Source organism: Symphodus melops (genome assembly GCF_947650265.1).
Source record: "Symphodus melops genome assembly, chromosome: 15".
Taxonomy (NCBI): Eukaryota; Metazoa; Chordata; class Actinopteri; order Labriformes; family Labridae; genus Symphodus; species Symphodus melops.
The window spans coordinates 592,739-606,149 of NC_136705.1; the positions used below are offsets into that span (position 1 = coordinate 592,739).

At 43.9% G+C, this 13,411-nt stretch overlaps 1 protein-coding gene across 2 annotated transcripts in view; it reads right to left on the reverse strand.

Moving 5' to 3' along the window:
• LOC306836334 (gamma-aminobutyric acid receptor subunit pi) overlaps positions 1 to 8,142 on the reverse strand; it is a 45,883-nt gene extending 37,741 nt beyond the window's left edge. The window contains exon 1 of one of the 2 annotated variants that reach the window (XM_079363358.1): positions 7,822 to 8,142. The gene's annotated coding sequence lies outside the window, so the exon portion shown is untranslated. Of the gene's footprint in view, positions 1 to 7,029; positions 7,375 to 7,821 lie in introns of those variants that run through there. The other variant, XM_079363359.1, reaches the window with a different exon arrangement.
• Between the last annotated feature and the right edge of the window lie 5,269 nt (positions 8,143 to 13,411).

Consider the following 13,411-nt stretch of genomic DNA (forward strand, 5'->3'; position numbering starts at 1 on the left):
CATCGACTGTACATGGTCGTTTCATGTCTACTTTGCTCTGAGCCTCGTCTGCAGCACATGCAGCAGAGCTGAACAGACGGGTGTTTAAAATGTTTAATAAAAAAAGGTTTACTTTCTTTTCCAGCTTTAAAAAGAGACTCCATAACCTTGTCGTGATCATAATTAGTGAATTATTTCTCTTCTTCAATCATATCAGTCTTGTAATCTTGCATCAGTTCAGCTCTTAGTGCACTCTGCGGTGTAGCACTCAACAGTAATTTAAGCTCGATTAAGAATGTATGAAAACAAGCGTATGACTCTTGGACTGATGCACTGCAGGATGTAGAAAGTGGGCTGGAAATCAAACACAGAGGACAGCACGGCTACGAGGATTAGCTGGGATATATTTTCAGCCTTTTGTAAAAATAAGTGGAAATGCAAAAGCTCTAAAAATCTTTCAAACAAAATGCATAATGTTTTTTTTTGATCCTGTGATTAAAAGCTTCCATGTTCTATCTGAATGAAAGGTACTTTAACTACATGTTTAGTGCATTACGTTCATGCAGCACTTACTGTACGTCTGGAGCCCTGCTGAGGAACGTCATTAAGTATGATAATGTAAACATGCAGAATGGTAATAGATTAAAAGGTCTGAATAAGCCATTCAGCTGGTACATTAGAGCGTGTTACGTAACATGGAGAACTGTCGAGGGGACTGGGGATGGGTTTTTGAACCTTGTCTGACTTATTTACATAATTGCTATTAAATGACAGATGCATTTTATTGTGTTATATGTTAAACACTTAAAATAAGGTATATAATATACACATCTGTGTTTCTGAGCTTTGGTCCTAATAACATGAAGCAGCAGAGGAGGTTTGAGACTCTGTAGAAACCAGCTCTCTCTGAACGCTCTGTTTGGTGTGTGTGTCTCTTTAAATACAATAAGCCCCGCCCCCTGAGTTTTCTCCGTAGACATCACTCCTTCAATAGAGAGAATAAAAATGGTGGACCTGATCAAAAGTTTATCTCTTGGCTGGGGGAGGAGCCTATGTGTGGAGACACCAGGGGAGGGGAGGGGCTTATTTAACCAGAATCCCACTGTGACATCACAAGGAGAGCAGATTGTAAACGGAGCATTTCTCTCTGTGTTGTCAGACTCCTGCAGACCACAAACTAAAGACTGGATGGATTTAGTCCACATGTTGTGGATCAGTAGACTCTCAGGTTACCCAAATAAATGTTCAAACACACTGTGAATGTTTCATAATATGGCCCCTTTAAAAATAGAAGTTATAAAGGAAGAGTGTGAACACAACAGATTGTGTCGGAGGCAAAAAGGGAAAATTCAGATGTGCAGTGCTTGTTGTACTTGAAAGCAGCAAAACAGATTGTTAGCTTGCTCCAGTGCATTGATAGAAACATCAGCCAGCACATATTGATCTAAAGGGGAATTTAATCCACCGCATGACAAAGAAACCTCCACAGAATCAATGCAATAGACTTGTAGCCAGCTGACAACTTGCACGTTTTTCCAGAAGATGAATGCAGGTAGACTTTCTATAATCGTACGAGCTCCTTCTGATGAATTATCTCCTGATTCAGAATAGTTAGTGCTAATTTCTAACCCTGACAAAAGCTGTGGACTCTGTATAAGAGACGCACCTGTGAAACTGCTTCATGATGTTTTGTGTTTATCGAGTGTGCACGAGCAACTCAGGAGGGTTCACAGACAGTCTGCTTTTAGGTTACTGGGCTTGAGCTGGTATTTTCCTTTTCTCGTCTTCTGAATACTCAAAGCGCAGTCACACCTCCAGATTCACGCTAAATTCACAGACTGATTACAGAGGCTGCTGAAGTATTAAATCATCCATTTAAACACATTCACACTCAATGAGACGAAGCAGCACGAGCAATTTTGGTTGTCTGGCTCAAGGACGCATCGGACATGTCTGCAGGTGCCGGGAATCGAACCCCCGACCCTGCAGATGAGAAACAACTGTGTGTGCTCACTGTATGTAAAGGCTGTGGAGTCTGGATCTCGTATACAGGACTCATGAACATTTATCAGGACAAGTATGAGTGGAAGACGTGCCATCAGGCTACAGAGCGTGTCAGTACCACACCTTTCTTTAGGCCTGATGATCAGTGATTGCACTGAAACACACTGACTGTAAGTGAACACACAGGAGAGCTGTCTGCTGACTACCACTGTTTTTACCCTGATCATCAAAGCAGTGCCGGAGGTGAGGCTGGGATCTCTCCTGACACCTGCCTGAGCGTCCAGGTGAGGAACACTCCAGCATGGGATGAAGGGTAGCAGTCCTCCAGAGTGAAGCCTGTCTCTCGAACTGTTGGAAACGTGATATTAAACGGACTTGAAAAGGGCAGCGGCGAATATAAAAAGACATGTCAGGCAGAGCTGAGTCACTTCTTCTCAGTCTCTGGATGTTCTTCCCTCTTCAATGTACTTATTCAAGGCATACTGTATGAGTCACATCAGCAGCATGTCAACCTCTGTGGCCTCATCGCCGCCAGCCCAGCCCCAAACTCAGCCGCTAGCTGTCTTTCCTTAATCATAGCACACAATATTCTTTCTGTTGCAAAACTTTGCAGCTTTGAAAGTCGGAGTTTTCTCATGTCACGTCTTTTTACGAACTCTGAACTCAAGGTTGTGTTCAGAGCGAAAATGTTGCCGTAAAGTGCTGTCATATTTATTCATTACTACTGAGAAATGTTGTCCCTCGGCATCACAGAGCTTTAAGGAATGTGTTCATGGAAACTTCTGGAATCTCTCCTAATGTTAGGATTGTAAGAAATGCATGAAGTAATAATACTTAATGATAGAATGCTGTGAGCCTCGGCATCACATCGCACAGTCTGATAGATCACTATGATAGCACTTTTCACCCTGCCTCTGCTCCACTCGTGTCCTGAAGCCCCGCCCACATCGCTGCTCACCAGTGATCCAACAGTACAAACCCACTCAGTGCACATGGTTCTTCACCCAGTGTGAGAGCCAGCGTTGATTTCATGCTTTAATCTTGGTCGACCGCTCACCTGTCTTCTGTCTTTGCTCTTTCGGATAGTTTTGCTGACTTCTTGCTTTTCTTGGCGTCTCCTGGTTTTTCGTCTCCAGCCTCGCGTGGTCCTGTTGGCCCGAGGTTCAGTGTGCACCTTCGAGCCTCGCATATTTATTTCTCTTAGTCCTGACCACTCAGGACTCTGGACTTTTGGGACCTGATCAGGTGTGATGCTCCTGTTACAGTCTCTGGCTGAACAGTCAGAGCTCCACCAAACTATATGGTTTCATACAGTCCACCAAATATAATCAAATACAATGAACTTGAATGAAATGTGGAATACAGTTTTTGTCTCTGCCCAATTCCTCCATACTTTAAAGAAAATAAAAATACAAAGGAATAAAATATAAAGAAGTCCTCATTCTTCACACTCAAACTTCAGTCTGCCTCCTTTTCTTTAGAATTTCTACAATCTTTGAAATTCAAATCCTCTTACAGACTCAGTAATGGGGGAGAAAAGTGAGTCGAATAGCCTCATCAGATCCAAAGGATCTACGGGACGCGGTCACAGTGAGGTCTTTGAGTTTGCTGTTATTCTCTTACCAACATTTCTTACCATAAAAAGGGACTTGACTCTGCAGCTCTCCTCCACATAGAGACCCTCTCTCTCTGTCTCTGTCTCTCTCTCTGTCTCTGTCTCTCTCTCTCTGTCTCTGTCTCTCTCTCTGTCTCTGTCTCTCTCTCTCTGTCTCTGTCTCTCTCTCTCTGTCTCTGTCTCTCTCTCTCTCTGTCTCTGTCTCTCTCTCTGTCTCTGTCTCTCTCTCTCTCTCTGTCTCTCTCTCTGTCTCTCTCTCTCTGTCTCTGTCTCTGTCTCTCTCTCTGTCTCTCTCTCTCTCTGTCTCTGTCTCTCTCTCTCTCTCTCTCTCTGTCTCTCTCTCTCTCTCTCTCTGTCTCTCTCTCTCTCTCTCTGTCTCTCTCTCTCTCTCTCTCTGTCTCTGTCTCTGTCTCTCTCTCTCTCTCTCTCTCTCTCTCTTTCAAGCACACTGACGCAGCGTCTCACAGAAACAGGACTCTGTGGACCTCATCCAGGCGAGGGTCGCTCCTCCCCTGTTTGATCTGCAGGTTGAGACGTCTCGGTCCAGACTCTGAGTGACTGCTGCTGCTTCTCAAACTCCCTGACAGTCTCCAGAGTCCACTGCCCAGCTTTATAATTGGAAGGAGATAGCAACAGTGCTCTGTATATTTATATATACTGGAATCTGGAGAAATGTAATTACAGCACAGGTGGTTTTAATGAGTAGGAGGAGGAGGAGGAAGAAGGGCTTTCCTTTTAAGGGAGGGTTCAATATCTAGAAGAACGTTTGTTTGTTTTTTCTCCTTTAAGTCAGATGAGAAGATCGTTTCCACTTTTTTTGAGACAATACTGACCAATACCAATATAGATTTCTGAGGGGGGATATTCACTGATTTCCAATAGGCTAAAAGGTTTAACTATATTCTACAACTGGAATGGAAAAAGCTTTTAATGGACTGTGATTTGATTTTCCACCTCCAAGGCTCAGATAAGAAAAAAACACAAGATGCTGTTTGTAAATCTATCCCCACTCCCCGGGTTTCTAACCCAGTGGAGAAGACGCCATCCGTCCACTGAGCTGATTAACTGAAGGCACCGTAAGCCCCGTTTCCACACAGCGGTCCGGTCTGGATCAGTACAGTCTGGTACGGTTTGGTTCTGTAAAGCCTGATCCTGTTTGTATTTGGCAGGCAGCATGACGGTCAGCTACGTGATAGCCTCACATGATAGTGCAGTTGCACTTAACGACCTGAGGTGGGCGCCAAACCACATGAAACCAAATCTCCATAATGTTGCATTAAGAATGCATTGTTTAGTCTTTTGAAATGTTTTGATGGATTTATAATGAAAAGAAAATATGATTCATGCATATTCTAATTGAACAGTCTACAAAGAGATAACCAGATGACCTTAATAAAAACCTATTGGCACTTAAGTAAGCATGCAGTACATCTCTTTGCCTCTGGGCTTTAGTCATGTTTCACATGCAGTCCTTACAAAGCCTGAGGGAGAAGCACTGATCTGAAAACGCACCTGGCCACTGTGACAGCTTGAGAATGGACAACAGCAGAAGGAATTACGCTATCAGATTATATGACCGATGACACATGACAGTGGGCCACTGAGTCAAGGCCGGATCCCAGGAGACAAGGACCAGAGAGGGACAGCTGCCAGGATGCACCTGCCCTGCAGAAGCTGGCACGTACACACAGAGTCCACGAAGGTCTGGAGCTGCTGTTGACTCCAGAAATCCCCTCCTGGCTGGTGTGAGATACATTTAGCTGTTGTTTTACATTAAACACTCATTGCATGCTCAAGACGAGCTACTTTGGTGTTTCCTGCATTTTGAGTTTCTCATTAGATCATCTTTGGGACATTTCAGCCCCTTCCTAACTGAACTCTCCTGAGGGGGGGGGCTCTGAGCTAAACGGAAACAAGCTGAAGGTAACGCCATCTAATCAGCGTGATCACAAAACCTTTGTTAGACGGTCAGTCTTCCAAAATAAATTGATATTTAACTGATAAGACGTGAATTATCTGATTGTTGCAAAAAATCACAGCTCAGTGAAAGTAAACCATCGACGCAAACTGGTCTAAAGAACGAGAAACAAATTTAATAGAATCATGCAACAGCTGAAAGGAGAAGGTTACAGGTCCAGTAAAGACGTCTCCACACGGCCCTGCTGACAGAGTTCTGTACCTGCATATTAAGAAGTGACAAAAATAGAAGGAGCAGTGCTCCTGAGCAGGGTCAGAAGGTCTGCGTCTGCCCCGAGAGATGTGAGTAAACTGACAAAGATGAATCACCGACCCTCCATTCTAGTGACACACAGCAGAGCCCCCATTGAGTTTTCCAGACCGCAGAAAGAAGTCAATAAGCAGGTAAAAGAAGCAAACAGGAAATCAATAAAGACTGAGACAACTTAAAAAAAAAACCCATTAAGCATGCTGCCACATATCCGCTCAGAGAGGGGAGAAAAAAACACAGCCCGAGCTCTGGAGTTCATCTCTTCTTTTATCTCATGTAAATGTCCCTGTGTCTCCGTCTGACGGCCCGTCTGTCCTAACTGGGGACGCTCATTCTGAACAGCAGCTGGCACTTTGTGGAAAAACAAAATGTGCACCAATTACCCCACAATCTGTGCTTATTCTGCTGATTACAGGCAGTATCAAGTGGCAAATACAGTTGGAGGAAATGAGAGGAGAACTCGTCATAAGGCTTCACGGAGCATTAGCCTGATTTTAATTAGATTTTATCTCAGAAGGATAACTGCTTCGCTGAGAGCATTAGTATGTTGACTCCACATCTTAACTGTTACAGAGCTGCTGGAGAAGGACCGGTTAAAGTACGCTGATAAGAACTGCAGTGGTTCTGATTCTGATACTGAGACAGTCTTAAACTAAGATAATCGACAAGTATGCAAGCTCGTGATTTGACTCCAACAGACCAGAACAGTTGGATGGTTTCAGTGGAAATCCAAGTCATGGAAGTATTCTGCTGAAAACAGCTGTTTCAAAAAGGTGAAATGATTTCATCTCATCCATCAGGATTGCAAACGCCTACTGTGTGTGGCAAAAGGAGAATATGACAGAGCGCCCAATGTAGCTCAGAGCGTGGAGATTATTAGTTTCTAAGAGAAGTCACATTATTAATGCAGACCTGTGATTCAAACTGGAAATACAGATACACTGAATAAAATAGATTCATGTTAAAATTCAGATTCTCTCAAACACTTTCCAACAGACTCAAGAGACACCGATGTTAAATAATCTTTTTCATTGTAAAGTTTTATTTCTCTCAGTTAGGACTGACTGATAAAGGGAGGTCTATGTCATTTACTTCCTGTCTTTAATCTTTAGAAAGGTTTTCATTTCAGCCAGGTCACATCATGATCTTTATATCACATCCAAATGAGATAGTAAACATCCGGTGTTTAGTTTTATACACTCACCTTTGGGTTAAACACACGTGATCAGAACATCTCAAGGTAACTCTGCTTGTAAACGTCTGCAGGTTGTATTGGTAAACGCTGATAAATTCTCCATTTACTTCCCCCATTCAAACCCACGACCCTGAGGGTCTCTATTAAATCCATTCCTGACCTTCACCTCTGTGCACTTTGGTAACTGCGACGCTTAAAACCACCCCCGTTTCCAATTAGAGGTTTCCTCCATGAGCGCTATTGGAACACTTGATTGTTGCTCTTTTTATGGTCAGCACACAATCCTCAAGAAAAAAAAAAAAACTCTGCATGAGGAAAAACAATCAATGATTTAGTGAAGCACAAACTCGTTAACTCCCTAACCCTCCTTCACATGCAGAAAGAACATCGTTTACGCACTGGTGCACCAGCAGCGTGCACGAGCAGATTTAATTGAAAGCAGCAGAATTTAGGAAGGAGAAGAATGCGTGCATGCACGCGCGCACTAGGATGCAAAGAAAGGCACGCGCGCATATTTGGCTGTTAAGTATAACACCGAGGGAAATCATTGTCTCCACATGACTATTTCTATACATCTTTGAGTAATGTCGGTCACATAAAAGGAATATTGGCACACTTTTAAGTTTAAATCGTCCTCAGACTTTTGCAGCCACCCCGCATCAGACCGCACGCGCTGTTCAAAGGAGCGCTCGTGAGAAAACATGCGGTCCAGACAGACAGAAAACACCTTCAAAATGTGAACGCCACCACGATTTAATACACAAATCAGCCAGGACATTGAGGTAAATACCAGAACTTTACCTGTAACTGCAGATCGTCGCGTGCATGCCACATATGTCAGCGCATCCCGGAGATAAGAGTCCGTAACGTCGAGCGCGGTTCCTCAGATCGGTGCGTTGATGTCAGTGTGACTTCCACCCAGTTAAACCAGCACCTGCTGATCCGCGCGCACATATGCCCGCACAAACAACTGGTTGTGCTCTGTCAGCGGATTTCCATTAACCACTGTGGGCTGGACGCGCCGCTGCGCAATGACGCACGCCATGGACTCGCAGCTGATTTGGAGTATCCAAAGCTGCTCGAGATGAATGCCCAAAATATCTGTCCCTTTGTTGTGCTCTGCGTTAACCTCCCATTACTGCAAGAGGAAAATATGATCATTTATGTTACACAACTAAACCATCTGGAGTATTCTCTGCCCTTTAGAGGCGTTTACACCACATGTGTTTGTGTTTTTAAATCTGAGTGGAATCATGGAGGGTATGTTGACACACAGCACGTGCACCATGCTATTATTCCATCTCTATTTTGGTACTTTGAAGAAATCAAGTGACAATAATCCTGTCAGTGCACGTTTTACGCTTCACAGCAGCACTTAGAGCGAGAGACTTTCTAATCAGCTGGAGGAGTAGGGGGAAAATATGAAGCTCTAAAACTCAGGAGAGGAATGAGGGACCATGTGCCAGATAGTTGTCCTCTGATTGACAGAGCCTGACACCCTCCTACAGGCCTTACCTCTGCCTCTGCCTGTGTGGGTGTACAGGAAACTGTTCACCTGGGGGGGGGGGGGGGGGGCTGATCCACTCTCTGCTCACGTGTGCTGTGACTGTTCCAACAGTGTGTGGATCTTCAGCCTGTGTGCTCTACAGCTGACCTCGATCTGATCTGCATTCTCAACACTTGATGTTAGATCCTCTGACCTGAATACACATTTTCATTATTGCATAAACACAGTTCCTGCAGGGCCTGTTACATACAAACTTTAAAATACCCAAATAAATAATTACATAATTCTCTGTTCTCCTTCTCACTGCCATCTTTATAAAAAAAACAACCTCCACTTGATGTAAGATCTCCAGAATGTTTCTCTCTACTCCCAAAGGCTTCTTCACTTCTCAACTAACTGATGGGCCGAGCGCACGCACACACACACACACACACACACACACACACACACACACACACACACACACACACACACACTCAACATGACCAATAAACACCAGCTAACTAACGAGCTGAATCATAACAAATACTCCTCGTTAGCTGGAGATCTGCAGCTTTCCTGCCAACATTCCTCTTGTTCATATCTTTCATGAGAGGAGGTGGAAGACACATACCTGTTGCCATGGTTACTTTCAGATGCTCAGACACTTTGCACAATCTGGAAGAAAAAAAAAGACCTGAAGTGAAGGAATCAGCCTGTGACCCTGTTCTCACTGTTCAAGAGTCTTAAGTCTCACAACCAATATTTAAAAAATGCCAGAAAGTTCCTCCCAAACGCTGCAAACAAATCTCTGCCTGACTTTAAAATCGGATCAGAACCGCCTGAAAACACAAAGTGTATCACAAGGAGGGCACTTCTTTCAAATAATAAAGTCCTCCCTTCTGGTCTCTGACCTTTACAGAGAGAGGAGCAGAAGTTCTCTATCTGGATCATTAAAGTCGGTTCAGAATGCAGCTTTCTTCTAAGACAGTTTTTATGCTGCATTACTGAAGATGATCATCTGCAAGCATTTTACTGTCTGTCAGAAAAACACATTCTAACTGGTTCGCGTGTGTTTTAAAGAAATCAGTTCTTCTTGGAGGAAAAAAAAAATCAATGTGTGACGGTCAGAGGAGGTGACACTTTCGACACGTCCTTCACACTTAGACATTTTTATATGTTCGCCTGAGGGCGCGCAGAAATGTAAAGGTCAGCTCGTATTGTGTCCATGTGACATGTTTGGTTTGGCCCGGCACTTTGCTAACACGCCGTCCTCACTGTCAGCAGGAACATGTCTCAACTTTCAGCTCGAATAAAAGCAGAGAGAAGGGAAATGATGCATCTTTGATACTGGGCGGGAGAAAACAATTCTAAAAGAAATAAATATAGCATCCTTTTATTCTGTTTTTATTCACCTAAGTAATGTTAAAGGAGCAGTAAGTAACTCTGACACGTAACGTTTAACACAGAACAGCCTGTTAGCTCTTCAACAGCATCCAAATGAAACAAGAATAAACGTACAACCTTCCTCCTGAGTTTGTTTTAAAGGGTCAAAAGCTTCAAAGTGAGAGAACACATCTTATTTCACTCTGAAAATGGGACAGTGACCTCAAATACATGGTAATGTAAGTATTGATAAACGTAAATCCACCTAACTATCCAATCAATAACCAAATAACGATGATGTAATCAGACACATTTCTTATGGTACGTCGTAACTGCCCTGTCCTGCAGTATCTTCTTCACAGTGTCAGCTGCCACGTCTTCTGTCCTTGGAGTATATTCCAGGCGTAATATCTTCTGCATAGCCTTGAAGTTCAAGCAGCCTCCCTCCTGTAATTCTTTATGCATGTGAGAAGAAGGGACAGGTGAGAAGATGAGGCCGCTAACCTGAAGGCCGTGCAGCTGTCAGCCTCCTCCCGCACCACAAGGCCCGCTCGTGATGAATCTCCGCCTCCTCTTCTCTCTATCTCTCTGTCAAATTTGAATCCTGCTGGAGTATTTTCTCCTCGTCTTACCTCGGCCTTCATTCATCTGCTCCTGCTGCTGCATTCACAGAACCATTCCACCCAGGGTTTTATGGCCATGTGCATGTGTTATGCATGAGTTATGTAGGCTGTGTTCTCCGAGTTCCATCAGTTAAACCCGGGTCACCAGAGTCAAGATGCACCCTGAAACCAAAGCTCTCATACCAGTGATCTCTCAGGGGGGGTTGAGTGTTTCATGCATTATTCATGTGTAGATATGTAGATGTTTCTACAAGTGCGCGAGCGAAGTGAGTCTTTGAGTGGATTTCAGATGCCACTCAAGTGTTGCAGAGTGTCTCACTCAGCGATTTAACCTTTGACCTCAGAGCCAGTCGATGTATTAACGTGGCCATGCATGGTGCAACATCGCCACAACTACAATGCTTTAAACAATCCATCATTCATAAAAAAAGTGTTTTCAATCAGTTGAAAGGTGACCCTGCCCTCCCCATCTGGGTGATGGATTTTAGTGCAAAGCCTCAGAAATCACTCATCCGCTACTTATGCAGGAGCTGGCGTGCTTTCCCGAGCTGATGATACCAACCGTGGAATCTGGTGGCCTTGAACTGACTCGGTCAAGATCCAGCTGATCTAAAGGGCAACAATCCATTTACCATAAAAGCATCATTATTTTTTTAGAGAGGGATAACAAGAAAGCTTGACCTTTTGTTTGGAATATTTCAGCACCATGGACAGCGAACATTTTAAATCTCTGCTTCTCTTTCATTTTCAGAAGAGAATTTCATTTCACATTTGATTTGATTTGAGTCGTTTCTACCTGAGACTCGTCCTGTCTCACGCTCGATCGTTTAAGACTCGTGAACCAGACCTGCGCCAACTTCTCCAAACTCTTCAGAAGTCAATCAGCGGCTCAGTCTTTGAACGCATCGTCTTTCATTGGAGAGTTGAAATCAGTCTTGAGATGGAATGTGTAATAAGGAGGATAATAGATTATTATTAATATGAAAGCATATTCAAATATGCAAACATGTTAATTTAAAGTTCATTTACCCCATTAATCGTGTACTGTCTATAATCATCTAAAAACAATAATTTAATAATTTTACTTCACTCAAAGTTTGCAGTGCTCAGCACATACAGCCTGTTTGTGAGCTCGAGCTTTATTGATCATCTTTAATGGAGCGAGAAGATTTAGCCGTCAGTCACTCTCGCTGAGTTTATTAACAGCTCGACGCCCCGAACTGGTGGAGTAAAAACCATTTCATTAAACTTTAAATATGTCCAAATCATGACACGCACAATGCTTGGACAGCACACACACACACACACACACACACACACACACACACACACAGACACACACACACACACACACACACACACACACACACACACACACACACACATAACGTAAAGCATCCTATGTAAGATTTCTGCTTCCTGGAGGAGTTGGAGAGCTGCTGATATGAAGTTCAGTTTTCACAGGCGCAGGTCTGCACCCTCATTAGATAGATGCTGTGCCGTGTGGGGTGAAGTGGAAGTGGCGTCGCTGCTTTCCTCTCACACAAACAGATGTCACGAGGAGCTCCGCTGACTCGTCATTCCACCTGAGGGTTCGTTGTTTTGGTGTCTTCGAATTAAATTGTTTTTGTGGCTCGAGTTGTTTGAAACTTGGCGCTGCGCTGACGGGATTAACCCCCGAACGAGGCTGAGTGAGGCGTCTCAAAACAATCATGCTCGGTCGATAGATGAATCAAAGTGTTTCATTAGCTGAAGAGCTAATCGTGAAGCTGAGAAGGTGTGTCTCTGTACAGCTTAAGGCCATGTGCATGCATCGCCAGGAGGGATCTTTGGTCTGTAGAGAACGTGCAGAAATGTTTTACTCACTTCATTATCATCAGTCATGAAAGAAGGAGATCATTTCTGCCAATGCTCCTCAAAGACACGAGCCGATTTCAGCGTCGCTCAGGTAGGAGCACACCGGCTTGATAATTGGTTCCCCGCCTGCCTGTCTGCGACATCCTTCACCGCTCACTGCTTTCTGTAAATATTTTCCCCACTTGATCTCTTGCTGATTCAGGCGCTCTCCTTGTTGTTCTCTGCCTTTGTTTTGTTTTACTCACATGAATCTCCACACAAACCCAGGAAGGAGCTCAGCACAGAGAGATTCCAGGAATATTCAGACTTTCAAGAGTCAAATAACAGGATGAGCTTCTGAAAGGCACGATGACGAGGAGAGGAAGAACTTTGTAGCATCCCTGTACATCAAATGTCCTGTCAAAAATAGCCTTGAGGTTACATCCACTGTCAGTCTGTCAGCTCGTCAATGCTCGTCGAATTTTGACCTCAAACGGAAAATTCTACAGATCCAGCAAGTTCTGCCCTGAAGTTTGCTGTAAACATCAGGCTATAAAAAGATAATAACCTCTTTAGCTGGTTATCTGAGTCCACAGGAGACAATCCCACGTTGTTTCTCTTAGCTGGAAACATTAGCTTCACGAAAAGCCGTCGGTTTTCAGACGACCCTGCACGTCACAAGGACTCGAGGTTTGAGGAGGTGTATACATGAACCTGCCGTCAGCTCTGAGGAGCATCATGTTCACTGCTGTTCATGATGTTTAAGGACGCATTGAAACTGGCTGATTGTCTTTACAGCATCACACAGGAAGCACCTGGCTTTCCTGAAGAGAGATGTGCCTGCCATCAAACCTGATCACTGATATCACTGATATGTGTGTGTATCTATCTTCTGTTCATCTCCCACAAAAGAGGAGAGCAACATTCATTTACTTTCCTGACCAGATGAATAAACTAAAAGTTAAGAGTCCTACAGCGTTCGGACCACACGGCGGGGGCTAAATGTAGTGTTGGTGCCATTGTTGTCTTTCATCTCTCAACTTGAAGGTCGGGGGTTCGA